The sequence below is a fragment of the Capra hircus genome, chromosome 5 (assembly GCF_001704415.2).
Source record: "Capra hircus breed San Clemente chromosome 5, ASM170441v1, whole genome shotgun sequence".
Taxonomy (NCBI): Eukaryota; Metazoa; Chordata; class Mammalia; order Artiodactyla; family Bovidae; genus Capra; species Capra hircus.
Window position 1 is genome coordinate 22,989,955 of NC_030812.1, and position 12,812 is coordinate 23,002,766.

At 39.5% G+C, this 12,812-nt stretch overlaps 1 protein-coding gene across 1 annotated transcript in view; it reads right to left on the reverse strand.

Moving 5' to 3' along the window:
• Positions 1-12,812, reverse strand: part of UBE2N (ubiquitin conjugating enzyme E2 N) — a 42,133-nt gene that overhangs the window by 5,021 nt on the left and 24,300 nt on the right. The window lies entirely within an intron of this gene.

Here is a 12,812-nt window from a genome sequence, read left to right on the forward strand (position 1 = left end):
AATAAAAATTAGAGAAATTTACTTCTTGGAATTGGATATAAAAGAACCTCTCCAATCTCTCAAAGGGTTTCTATTTACCTTATAAAATGTAAAGTTCAAAGAAAACAACATAAATCATCATAAGCAGCTGCAAGCAACCGCCAGCAAATACTGATGACATCACGTACAACTGCAGCTACAAATGTCTACAAATATGCGGAGAATAGGATCAGACTAATGAAATTGATCTTATACCCATGGGAAAGAAAAGGGGAAAAAAAGAGAACAATAGGATTACTACATAAGTAAGGTAACCTGCTCTGTTTAAACTTAACCAAACCAAGCTGTTTAAAAAGCAGAACTAGTTTTTAAAGTCACTGAAAATCTCCCCTCTGAAAAATCTAATGGAACAAAGGAAGTACAAGTGCCGAGGCACTTAAACAGGGCTGGAGATCAGCCGGTCTCCAAGCTGATTAGTGTCTAAAATCGAAAATGAACCAACCTCAAATGGACCCTTACTGCTCCCCCAACAATATCATTAGCTCTCTTTTCCATCTTTCTCCCTCTCCTAATTGACTGAACATTCTTTCTCCTGTCAACCTCCAATATCTCCATCCACATCTTCACTTTTGGCTGACAACTCTGTTTTGTACTACAGGAGAAAACAAACCCCTCCTGAAGTTCTCACTGTCGCATCTGCACATCAACCTGCATCTGTGGGCCCAGGTGCTCTGCACCTTTTCTTCCGTTACTAAGGGTGAAAGGACTGTCTCTCTGGACTAAGACCAATCTCTCCTTTAGATCTTATCTCCTCACCTCCTCAAGGACATTGTTCTAGCATCGCCTTCCTCTCCTGAATCACTGTTTCCCCTCTATTGGATTTTCTCCAAACTGTACAAAGCTACTGTAACTTCTCAAAAAAAAAAAGAGGGGGAAGGAAATGACCCTGACTTGAGTCAATGCCCCCTACCCTCGCTGCTGCCCCACTGCTTTACTCCTGTTTGAAAGTCATCTGAACTTGCATGTCTCCAACCTCCCTCCTCTGCTCTGGTCTTGAACACCTCTCTCGAAGCAGGCTTTAGCTGCCAGCTTGCTTGTTGAGGTCATCGATGAGTCCCACATGGTTAAAGCAAACAGCTAACACTGAACCTTCATCTTAACTGACTTAAAAGCACCATCTCACCCAGCTGGTTTGTGCTCTCCTTGCAAGACTTTATCCAGCTCCTGCAGCCACTCTCTCCTGGCTTTCTGCCTAGATGCATGGTATCAACCTCATGCCAACACTCACTATAGAAGGGCACCAGGGCTCTGTCTGAGATCTTCTACTCTGCCTACACACTCTACAGTGATCTCATCTAGTCTGATGAATTTAAATAATCAATCCACTCCATGTATGAAGCCTCCCCAAATGCATATTCTGCAGAGATTTCTCCCTGAATCATGCCCCTATTCATAACCCTGTGCTCAACAGCTACTCCTGAATCTCTAGTAACCATCCCAAACTTAGCATGACCTTCCCCACCCTTAACCTGTTCCTCCTCAGAGCATTCCTTGAGTCATTCAGAAATCCATCCTTCCAACTGATCCAATTCCTTCATACCTCACCCATCCAATCTGATCAGAAATCCTGTTGCTTTAAACTTCAGAATCTGCCCATGACTGGACACTGCTATACTTCTGATCATCACTCCACTGCTAGACTTCTGACCCAAGCCACCACCATTTCTTACCCAGCAGGCTGCAACAGCCAGCTAACTTATTCTGCCTGCTTCCGATCTTGTGTCCCCCAGCCCCTACCTAGTTTGTATTCCACAGACCTTTTAAAAATCCAAGTCTTTATAACCTCCACCCGAAAAGAATGCATTTATTCCACCTACCTCTTAGTCATCTTCAGCTATGCTTCCCAACCCTCACCGCCCTCCTCATCTGCTTTGTTAAAGCAGGACTAGCTGCTTTGTGCGTCTTCAACCTGTCATGCATACTCCTCCTTCAGGAGCTTTGCATTCTTTTTCCCCTAAGTGGAATGGCAAACCACTTCAGTATTCTTGCCTTGAGAAACCCATGAACAGAATGAAAAGGCAAAAAGATAGCAGGACACTGAAAGATGAACTCCCCAGGCCGGTAGGTGCCCAATATGGTTCTGGAGATCAGTGGAGAAATAACTCCAGAAAGAAAGAAGGGATGCAGCCAAGGCAAAAACATCATGTGACCGGTGACAGAAGCCAAGTCCGAGGCTGTTAAGAGCAATAGTGCATAGGAACCTGGAATGTCAGGTCCATGAATCAAGGCCAATTGGAAGTGGTCAAACAGGAGATGGCAAGAGTGACCGTCTACATTCTAGCAATCAGCCAACTAAAATGGACTGGAATGGGTGAATTTAACTCAGACCTTTATATCTACTACTATGGGCAAGAATCCCTTGGAAGAAATGGAGTAGCCCTCACAGGGAATGAAAGAGTCCAAAATCCAGCACTTGGATGCAATCTCAAAAACAACAGAATGATCTCTGTTTGTTTCCAAGGCAAACCATTCAATATCACGGTAATCCAAGTCTATGCCATGACCAGTAATGTTGAAGAAGTTGAAGTTAAATGGTTCTATAAAGACCTACAAGACTTTCTACAACTAACACCCAATAAAGATGTCCTTTTCATTATAGGGGACTGGAATGCAAAAGTAGGAAGTCAAGAAACACCTGGAGTAACAGGCAAATTTGGTCTTAGAGTACAGAATGAAGCAGGGCAAACGCTAATAGAGTTTTGCCAAGAGAACACACTGGTCATAGCAAACACCCTCTTCCAACAACACAAGAGAAGACTCTACACATGGACATCACCAGATGGTCAATACCGACATCAGATTGATTATATTCTTTGCAGCCAAAGATAGAGAAGCTCTATACAGTCAGTAAAAACAAGACCAGGAGCTGGCTGTGGCTCAGATCATAAACTCCTTATTGTCAAATTCAGACTTAAATTGAAGAAAGTAGGGAAAACCGCTAGACCATTCAGGTATGACCTAAATCAAATCCCTTATGATTATACAGTGGAAGTGAGAAACAGATTCAAGGGATTAGATCTGATACACAGAGTGCCTGATGAACTATGGATGGAAGTTCATGACATTGTACAGGAGACGGATCAAGAAGATCCCCAAGAAAAATAAATGCAAAAAAGCAAAATGGCTGTCTGAGGAGGCCTTACATATACCTGTGAAAAGAAGAAAAGCGAAAAGCAAAGGAGAAAAGGAAACATATACCCATTTGAATGCAGAATTCCAAAGAATAGCAAGCAGAGGTAAGAGAGCCTTCCTCAGCGATCAGTGCAAAGAAACAGAGGAAAACAAGAGAATGGGAAAGACTAGAGATCTCTTCAAGAAAATTAGAGATACCAAGGGAACATTTCATGTAAAGATGGGCACAACAAAGGACACAAATGGTATGAACCTAACAGAAGCAGAAGATATTAAGAAGAGGTGGCAAGAATACACAGAAGAACTATACAAAAAAGATCTTCATGACCCAGATAATCACAATGGTGTGATCACTCACCTACAGCCAGACATCTTGGAATGTGAAGTCAAGTGGGCCTTAGGAAGCATCACTACAAACAAAAGCTAGTGGAGTTGATGGAATTCCAGTTGAGCTATTTCAAATCCTAAAAGATGATACTGTGAAAGTGCTGCACTCAATATGCCACAAAATTTGGAAAACGCACCAGTGGCCACAGGACTGGAAAAGGTCAGTTTTCATTCCAATCCCAAAGAAAGGCAATGCCAAAGAATGCTCCAACTACCATACAGTTGCACTCATCTCACACGCTAGTAAAGTAATGCTCATAATTCTCCAAGCCAGGCTTCAACAGTCCTTGAACCATGAACTTCCAGATGTTCAAGCTGGTTTTAGGAGAGGCAGAGGAACCAGAGATAATTGCCAACATCTGCTGGATTATCCAAAAAGCAAGAGAGTTCCAGAAAAACATCTATTTCTGCTTTATTAACTATGCCAAAGCCTTTGACTGTGTGGATCACAACAAACTGTGGAAAATTCTGAGAGATGGGAATACCAGGCCACCTGACCTGCCTCTTCAGAAATCTGTATGCAGGTCAGGAAGCAACAGTTAAAACTGGACATGGAACAACAGACTGGTTCCAAATAGGAAAAGGAGTACATCAAGGCTGTATATTGTCACCCTGCTTATTTAACTTATATGCAGAGCACATCATGAGATGCGCTGGGCTGGATGAAGTACAAGCTGGAATCAAGATTGCCGGGTGAAATATCAATAACCTCAGATATGCAGATGACACCACCCTTATGGCAGAAAGCAAAGAACTAAAGAGCCTCTTGATGAAAGTGAAAGAGGAGAGTGAAAAAGTTGGCTTAAAGCTCAACATTCAGAAAACTAAGATCATGGCATTCGGTCCCATCACTTCATGGCAAATAGATGGGGAAACAGTAGCTGACTTTATTTTGGGGGGCTCCAAAATCACTGCAGATGGTGACTGCAGCCATGAAATTAAAAGACGCTTACTCCTTGGAAGGAAAGTTATGACCAACCTAGACAGCATATTAAAAAGCAGAGACATTACTTTGTCAATAAAGGTCCATCTAATCAAGGCTATGGCTTTTCCAGTAGTCATGTATAGATGTGAGAATTGAACTATAAAGAAAGCTGAGTGCTGAAGAATTGATGCTTTTGAACTGTGGTGTTGGAGAAGACTCCTGAGAGTCCCTTGGACTGCCTGGAGAGCCAACCCGTCCATCCTAAAGGACATCAGTCCCAAATATTCATTGGAAGGATTGATGCTGAAGCTGAAACTCCAATACTTTAGCCACCTGATGGGTAGAACTGACTCACTGTAAAAGACCCTGTCACTGGGAAAGATTGAAGTTCACTCCCTCAGATCCCAAGATCTCCATTCAGATGTGCTTTCTCAGTGAAGCCTCCATAAGTGAATCTGCAAACACCTTTCCACCCTACCCCACACTCTCCCTCTAGCCCTGCTCCTTCTCACCCCCTACACAGTTTATCTCTAGGGCTCTAAACGTACTATATCTCTCTTATTTTGTTCGGAAGGGGGGGATTTGTGTTTGTTGCATTTACTGCTGAATCCTCAGCTTTGGAACAGTGCGCAGTACTATAGATGTTCTGCAACACTTGCTGAATTATGAATCTATTTAATGATACAAAGAACAAGGAATAAACCATCAGAAATTTCATCTTTAACATTAAAGCAGTTTTTATTCAAAGCAGGATGCACACAAGAAAAAGAATCCATTGAGGTACAAGGAGAAATAATCTATATTTATAAATATTTAGTCAGAAAAATGTTAATATTCAATACACAAACTGACAAATAGTATGTATAGTTTTATATATTAGCTCATTATCGACCAGGGGATTTTTGCAGAAACTAATGCCCGTGACTGGCGATTTTTCTCTTGGCTGACCAAAAATTAATAATTTCACCAACAGTATGCAGGTTATTACATTCAATAGTTACAACTGACACAGCTGAAAAGTCTTATAGTTTTCATGAAATTCCTTCAGTCCACTCTTCTATATAAGCAAAAGCGCTCACTCCAGCGATGTGAGTTTCATTTTCACTTTCTGTATCAGAATCAATCACTAAGGTTTTCTTTTTGTTTGTCTAATATTCGTATCATCTTAATCAGAACTATATTCTGAAGACCAATCATCTTCTGAGACATTAGCATACATGTCGCTAGGCTGACAAGAGAACCATCTACATAAAATTCACTAGAAAACTCTTTACTCAAAATTTTGTGATGCATCATTTTTGAAAATTTTATGTTTATAATATATACACAAGGTTGGAACAAAAACCTAACAGAACAAAATGTGAATGATAACAACAACCAGAAGTTGTATAATGAACTCTTGATCAAGTTTAAGCTCTAACAACTTCCCATGGTAATGTTAATTGTATCACCCTCTAAAAATGTACTGATGTATCTCCAGTCAATTATGCATTAGCAGTACATTTTCAGCGCTTTCCTGGTTGTTCAGTGGTAAAGAATCTACCTGCCAATGGAGGAGACGCAGAGTTCAGTCCCTGGGTTGGGAAGATCCCCTGGAGAAGGGAATGGCTTCAGTAGCCTTGCCTGCAGAATCGCATGGACATAAGAGCCTGGCCAGCTACAATCCACAGGGTTGCAGAAAGTCAGACACGACTGAGCAACTGAGTGCACAATACATTTTCAACATTTTGAATATGTACGTGTAGTCAAAAAGGCTTACAACACTGCAGTATTTAAGCTTCTAGATATGAAAAACAATGAATGAGAATACTATACTGCTTTCACTTAAGAAAAATTCCACACCTTACGCTACTTCATTCTACAGCCTGTAATGCCTATACTAGAAAAGATTTCTCTGTTAGTACAGTTATATACTGAAATAGTCATAAGATGCAGGTATAAAATCAAATTCTTTTCCAAAACTCACAGCCATTTAGAGTAATGCTTCAAGACTAGCCTGCTTGATTTTAAGCATTCCAATGCCAGGGCAAATGAAAAACTGAAATGCTATAAACTACTTTCAGCAAAATATTCTTTAGATTCAAACAAAGTCAAACATTTTTAGAGCATTAAAAATCTCAAAAGGCAATAAAGAAGCCTCCCATCTTAGGAAGTCTTCCAAAATGTAACTAGAACAGGAGTCTGGTCTTCACTTTTAGGAGAAAAAGTAAAGCTATTAGGATGAATATTAGGCGTAAAGGAATGAGAAAAGTGGATGGTAAAATTTCTTGAATTTTGACTCCTCACCTCCATCTTCCTTTTGTTTTATCCCAATTCCTCATATTTTTAGAAGAGAGAGGCTGGGGGAAAAAAGCTGGGGTCCAAGAGTCCCAAAACACCACTCCCTGGTTATACAAAATAGTAGCAGCTCTATTCAAAGCTATAAAAAGCTGCCAGAAAAGCCTCCAAGATCACATCTGAAAATAGGTTCAAAATCACTCAGTACAATTATCACAGGCAGATGGAGCTTCACTTCCTCATCTTCAGTTCACCCTCAAAATCAGACACTCTTTCTTAAGAACATACATATTAAATGTATCATGTGACCTGATCATGTATCAGATTTAATCGGAACACATTCTAGAATAAGCTCTTGGCTATGCAAAACTTTTTGAAATAGTTTTTAATGTGCTCTCAAGTTCTGATAGATTTTGATATAATGAATACCCATGCATAATTATTTGACTACACAGCACTGATTTCCCAAACCCACAGCATAAATTATAGGAGGAAAAAAAGAATAAAACCCAAACCAAATGGAACAACTCTCCCCCCCAACAGAAATTGTCGATTTTTTTTCCTTAAAAGGGCAAAAACTGGGTAGGAACTAAAATCCTCCTGCTACTACTCACACACAGTTAACTTGAGACACATCCTAGTTTTATACTATCCTTTGGCAGAAAGACAGCGAAGTATTCAAGTCTTAGAAACAACAGGTTCGAATTATTACTGCCTCACTTAACTACATTCCTGCAGAAATTCACACTGCTCTGAGCTTCAGCTTCCTCAGCTAGCTATATGGTTACCATTACCTCTCATGTAGAACTGCTGTGAGATAACACTGTAAAATGACTTGACAAATGAAGTCACATAAGAAGGCCAGTCTACACATAACCAGCTCAAAAATAATACAGGGTAAGAACAGAGCAAAGAAACAAGTCTCAAGATTTATTAAATAACAGTATTCATTTTTAAAGAAAACCGAGTAACTTTTAGTTGCATTTTGTGATCCTATCTGTTCAAAAGCAATCCTGGGACTGAATCTCAAGTATAACTCAAGTTAGACCATGCAACATAGGAAGTAATGTAGACTATGCTTAGAAAAGCCACGCAAAATAGAAAATAATGTAGACTATGTTTAGAAAACTGGTTACTAAAAAATAGAAAGGGAAGTACATAAAAGCAGAATATGAATTTAAGTGGTAACAAGATTAGGTCTCAAGGAAAATATTTTACCGAAGGCATACAGCAGTTCATGCTACAAATACTTTCAAAGGAATTAAATAACATCAAATTGATCTGATTATCAATAGCTCTATTGGGACTCAAAGAGCTAATCCCAGAATGACACCACTGTAAATAATAACACTAAACTCCATTAATTAGGACTTCTCCTGTTTTCAGATTCAGTAATAATGTGCGTACACTTCCCTGGTGGCTCAGCTGGTAAAGAATCTGCCTGCAATGCAAGAGACCTGGGTTCGATCCCTGGATTGGGAAGATTCCCTGGAGAAGGTAATAGCTACCCACTCCAGTATTCTGGCCTGGAGAATTCCATGGACAGAGGAGCCTGGCAGGCTACAGTCCATGGGGTTGCAGAGTTGGACACGACTGAGCAACTTTCACTTCACTATGAAATAGTATAAGGTCTCACACGTTCTACGGTAATGAATTATGTACAGTAAAATTTTAGATAACAGTATTTTTAGAAAGAGTGGTAATTCGCGTGTGTGAAAAGTTGCCCCATTTATTAACTATTCATATATACACCTCCTAATGGCTCAGACGGTAAAAAATCTGCCTGCAATGCAGGAGATCCGGGGTTCAATCCCTGGGTTGGGAAGATCCCCTGGAGAAGGGAATGGCAACCCACTCCAGTATTCTTGCCTGGAGAACCCAGTGGACAGAAGAGCCTGGCGGGCTATAGTCCACAGGTTGCAAAGAGTCCGACACAACTGAGAGACTAACACACTTCACAACTAAACCCCCAACATGTTATACCTACAGCAATTAGATTTTTCCCCATTTAGAATATTCTCTGAAACACAAAACTGCAATTGTGAATCTTTTAACTCATCTAAGATCTAAGTATACTAAATAACTCATCAATTTATCGTAAGTCATAAAATGAGAAATGCCTCAATGATGCCTACTATGTCTACTGCAACCTGTCACTATATCTTTAAATGACTCTAAAATATTAATAGGGAATTCTTTGGGGAGAGTATCAATAAAGCAAAGATCAATTTTTCATTATAAACACAACTGTAAATTACTTGAAGGCATCTGCAAGTTCACCCTTGACATTTAAGTGGGCATTTAAAAAACATAACCAATGTTTTTTGAGTATTATGCCCCTAACATTTTATCCATGAGCCCTACGATTTTTACCATGTGATTTTCCTTATTAACACAATAAATTTTAGAAACACATACGTCTCATTATAGAAGTGAACATATGCATTCTAGCTGCCTTAGGAACAAAACCAAAGTTGTGCTCAACTTCCTCATTGTATTCCTTCCTTACAAATCATGCCAGGTAGAGGTACATCATGATAAAAATGGGTCAGTGAAAGCTTTTCTCCACAGCAGTGCTGTTGACAAGAACTACAATATGAGCCACATGTGTAATTTAAAATTTTCTAGTAGCCACATTAAAGAGTAATGTGGTAAAAAGAAAAAGAAAAAATTAATTTTAATGTTTTATTTCACCCAATATAGTCAAACTAGCATTTCAACATATAACCAATGTAAAACTTACTGACATAGTTTACAATCTTTTTTCATACTTAGTCTTCAAAATCCAGTGTGTGGTTTATACTTAAGAGCACACATCAATTTGAACTAGCCACCTTTCAGCTACAATCTGCGCATGAAGCTAGTAGCTACCATACAGGACAGTGAAACAGAAGACAATCCTGCTATATAATAATTTTACTTACAGGTCATTAAGAATAACTTACTTTACTTCCTATAGTGAGTAAAATTTGGTAGAGAAACTTTAAAGTATCCCTGTGTGTGCTCAGTCATCAGTCATGTCCGACTCTTTGTGACCTCATGGACTGCAGCCCACCAGGATCCTCTGTCCATGGCAATTCTCTAGGCAAGAATACTGGAGTGGGTTCCCATGCCCTCCTCCAGGGGATCTTCCCAACCCAGGGATCAAACCCAGGTCTCCCACATTGCAGGTGGATTCTTTAGCGTCTAAGCCACTAGGGAAGCCCTATTTTCCCCTCAGAAAATTCTTCACAAACAAGTAATGTCAGGGTAATTCCTTGGTGCTACAGTGGTTAACACTGGTGCTTTTACTCCAAAAGGCAGAGGTTCAATCCCTGGTCAGGGAACTAGGATCCCACAAGCCAGAGGGTACAGACAACAACAACAAAAAAAAAACACAAAAAAGAGTAAAGTCACAACATCTGAATCACTAGAGACAGGAATGTGTGTTACTGTCTGTTATAGTCATAAGACTGCATTTGACAATGATGACTTATAGCAATTAAAAAACACTGCATGGAGAAAAATTGATTCAAACAAGGCAAATTCATGATGAAACAGGTTAATCAGTGAGAAATAATTTTAATTTTTATGGCTCACACTACCCCCTAGTGGGTATAAGACATAATCTACTTTCAATTCCTTTTCCTTGGTAAATGAAAAATCTGATGATCATAAAAATTAATGATGTTATCCTAACTCATCGTTTTTTAAAAATGGCTTATTCTAAACTTAGATGAGAATGATGATTCTCAAGGCACACCCTCCTCTTCCTCCTTTTCTCCCTTTTTCTACTCCCACATACTTACTTTTAGGTGATATATTCAGAAAAGGAAAAATGGAGGTTACTGTTTCAAACGCTCTGGATACTAAGGACTAAATCTTAGATCTTAGACCAAGGTATCACACTTTGTTGAAAAACTTTATTTCCCATCAGACTGCTAAGTAAGTGTTAGGAAAGTAATACCTATTCTACTTGGAGTAATACCCAAGAGACAGGATGGGATGAGTTGCACAAGAAATCTGTTTTAATTTTTCTCCTCTACCCAAGACCAGATCGAGACGTTGGTGTTAAGTTCAGTGAAAAGGAATGGAGACTTAGGAGCCAAAGAAGGACTTTTCAAAGGCTAAGTATATCTAATCAACTTATTCCTCAGGTCGGAATTAGTCTGGAAGCATCTCCCCTGTACTCCCAGTTTCCTGTGCATTAATTATCTCCACTCCTCTTATTGTAACTAGCACAATCATTTGGTTAACTTGTTGGACCCTACACTATTTGAAGATGGGCATTCCAGCTAGCAAATGGTAGTTTTAGGTGCTAAACACAGGTTTCTCCCAGGAATAAAAGCAGGCACACTCAGGTTCCACACAGAGCTGATGAGAAGGATTACCATACCTGCTGTGTTAGTAACTTCCACCCCAGGAATGGCATGTACGATTTATTTCAATCACTGACAGTGGACAAAAATCTGAAAATTCTTACTAACAAACTGTGCATCCAACAAAGAAAAGTGTTAGGCTGAATTCCTTGATTTCCTTGTCTGTTGTCCCCCAGCTCTTCTGCCCCACTAAATGCATGAGGACACGCTGCAGTCTGTTTCTTATACTCCCCCATCACTAGTCAGTGAACTCCATAAGGTCAGGGACTCTACTCAATTATCAAGCAAAGTCCCTGATTCACAGAGCATATAAAAGTCTAAGTAATAAAACAAACTAGGTCAAATACTGATGTTTGAAATGTATCATTAACTCATTTAATCCTCAGACCCATTCCACACATGAGGAAAATGATGAACTAAGAGTGACCACTTACAGGGACTTCCCTGGTGGTCCAGTGGCTAAAAGACTCTGAGCTCCCAAAGTGGGGGTCCTGGGGTTCAATCTTTGCTCACATCATGCAGATCTGAGATCTCTGCTCAGACCAGATCTCTGTTTGATCATGCACACAGCAACAAAGATTTCCCTCTCTGCAACTAAGACCTGGAACAGCCAAAATAAAATTTAAAAAGGAAAAGAGTAACCATTACAGTATAACAACAGTAAATCTCAAATGTTTGCCATGATGATAAAATAGCACAGAAGTTAAGGAAAGGTTTCATGGTCATGTAGCAGTGCTTCATGGAAAAGGAAAATTAAACCATGTCACCTTTATTTTCCTTTTGGGACTGTCAACTGAAAAAGTATATAGTCTTATTAAAACAAATAAGGCAGGAAAAATATGCAATATTTGATTTAAAAATTGGCATATATAATTCTGGCTTCCCTGATAGCTCAGTTGGTAAAGAATCCGCCTACAAGACAGGAGACCCCGGTTCAATTCCTAGGTTGGGAAGATCCGCTGGAGAAGAGATAGGCTACCCACTCCAGTATTCTCGGGCTTCCCTGGTGACTCAGCTGGTAAAGAATCCGCCTGCAGTGTGGGAGACTGGGTTTGATCCCTGGGTTGGGAAGACCCCTTGGAGAGGGAGAGGCATACATAATTTTGACCTCAAACTATCTGTTCTATGGTAAGCCATTTTCTCTCTCATATTGCACAGATCATTGTGCTCTGAAATGTTCTTGTGACTCTGAAATACAAACTTACTAACAAATGTATTAATTCCTTATTTTGCTCATAGTATTACTGTATTAACTAACTCTGAGTAAGAGAGTCCGTTGCCCCCTCCCACCCCAGGAATTTATTTCAACATGAGTGTAAAGCATACACTGTTCTTGACTTAAAATTTCATAAAATATACATAGAAGTCAGTCTTTTAAAGATGCATTTTAGAGTGAGAATGTCAAGGTCTTGAAGCAGGTAAAGGTTTGAGTTAGAGACACTGTATGGACAACAGGACTACATCAGGGCATATTTTTTCTCGGCTATTTCTAAAGACACTTTACATGTTTTCTGGCAACTTTACATCTCCATCTTTTTTTTCCTTCATTTTTTTCCATAAGATTTGTAAATATTGACATCACAATTAAAGACAGTATCAACTACTCCTTCATATAACACTCATGAAATTCTTGGTGGTAAAAATGTCCTTTGAATACCCAGCACTGTAATTAGACATGAGTAGACTCACAGAAG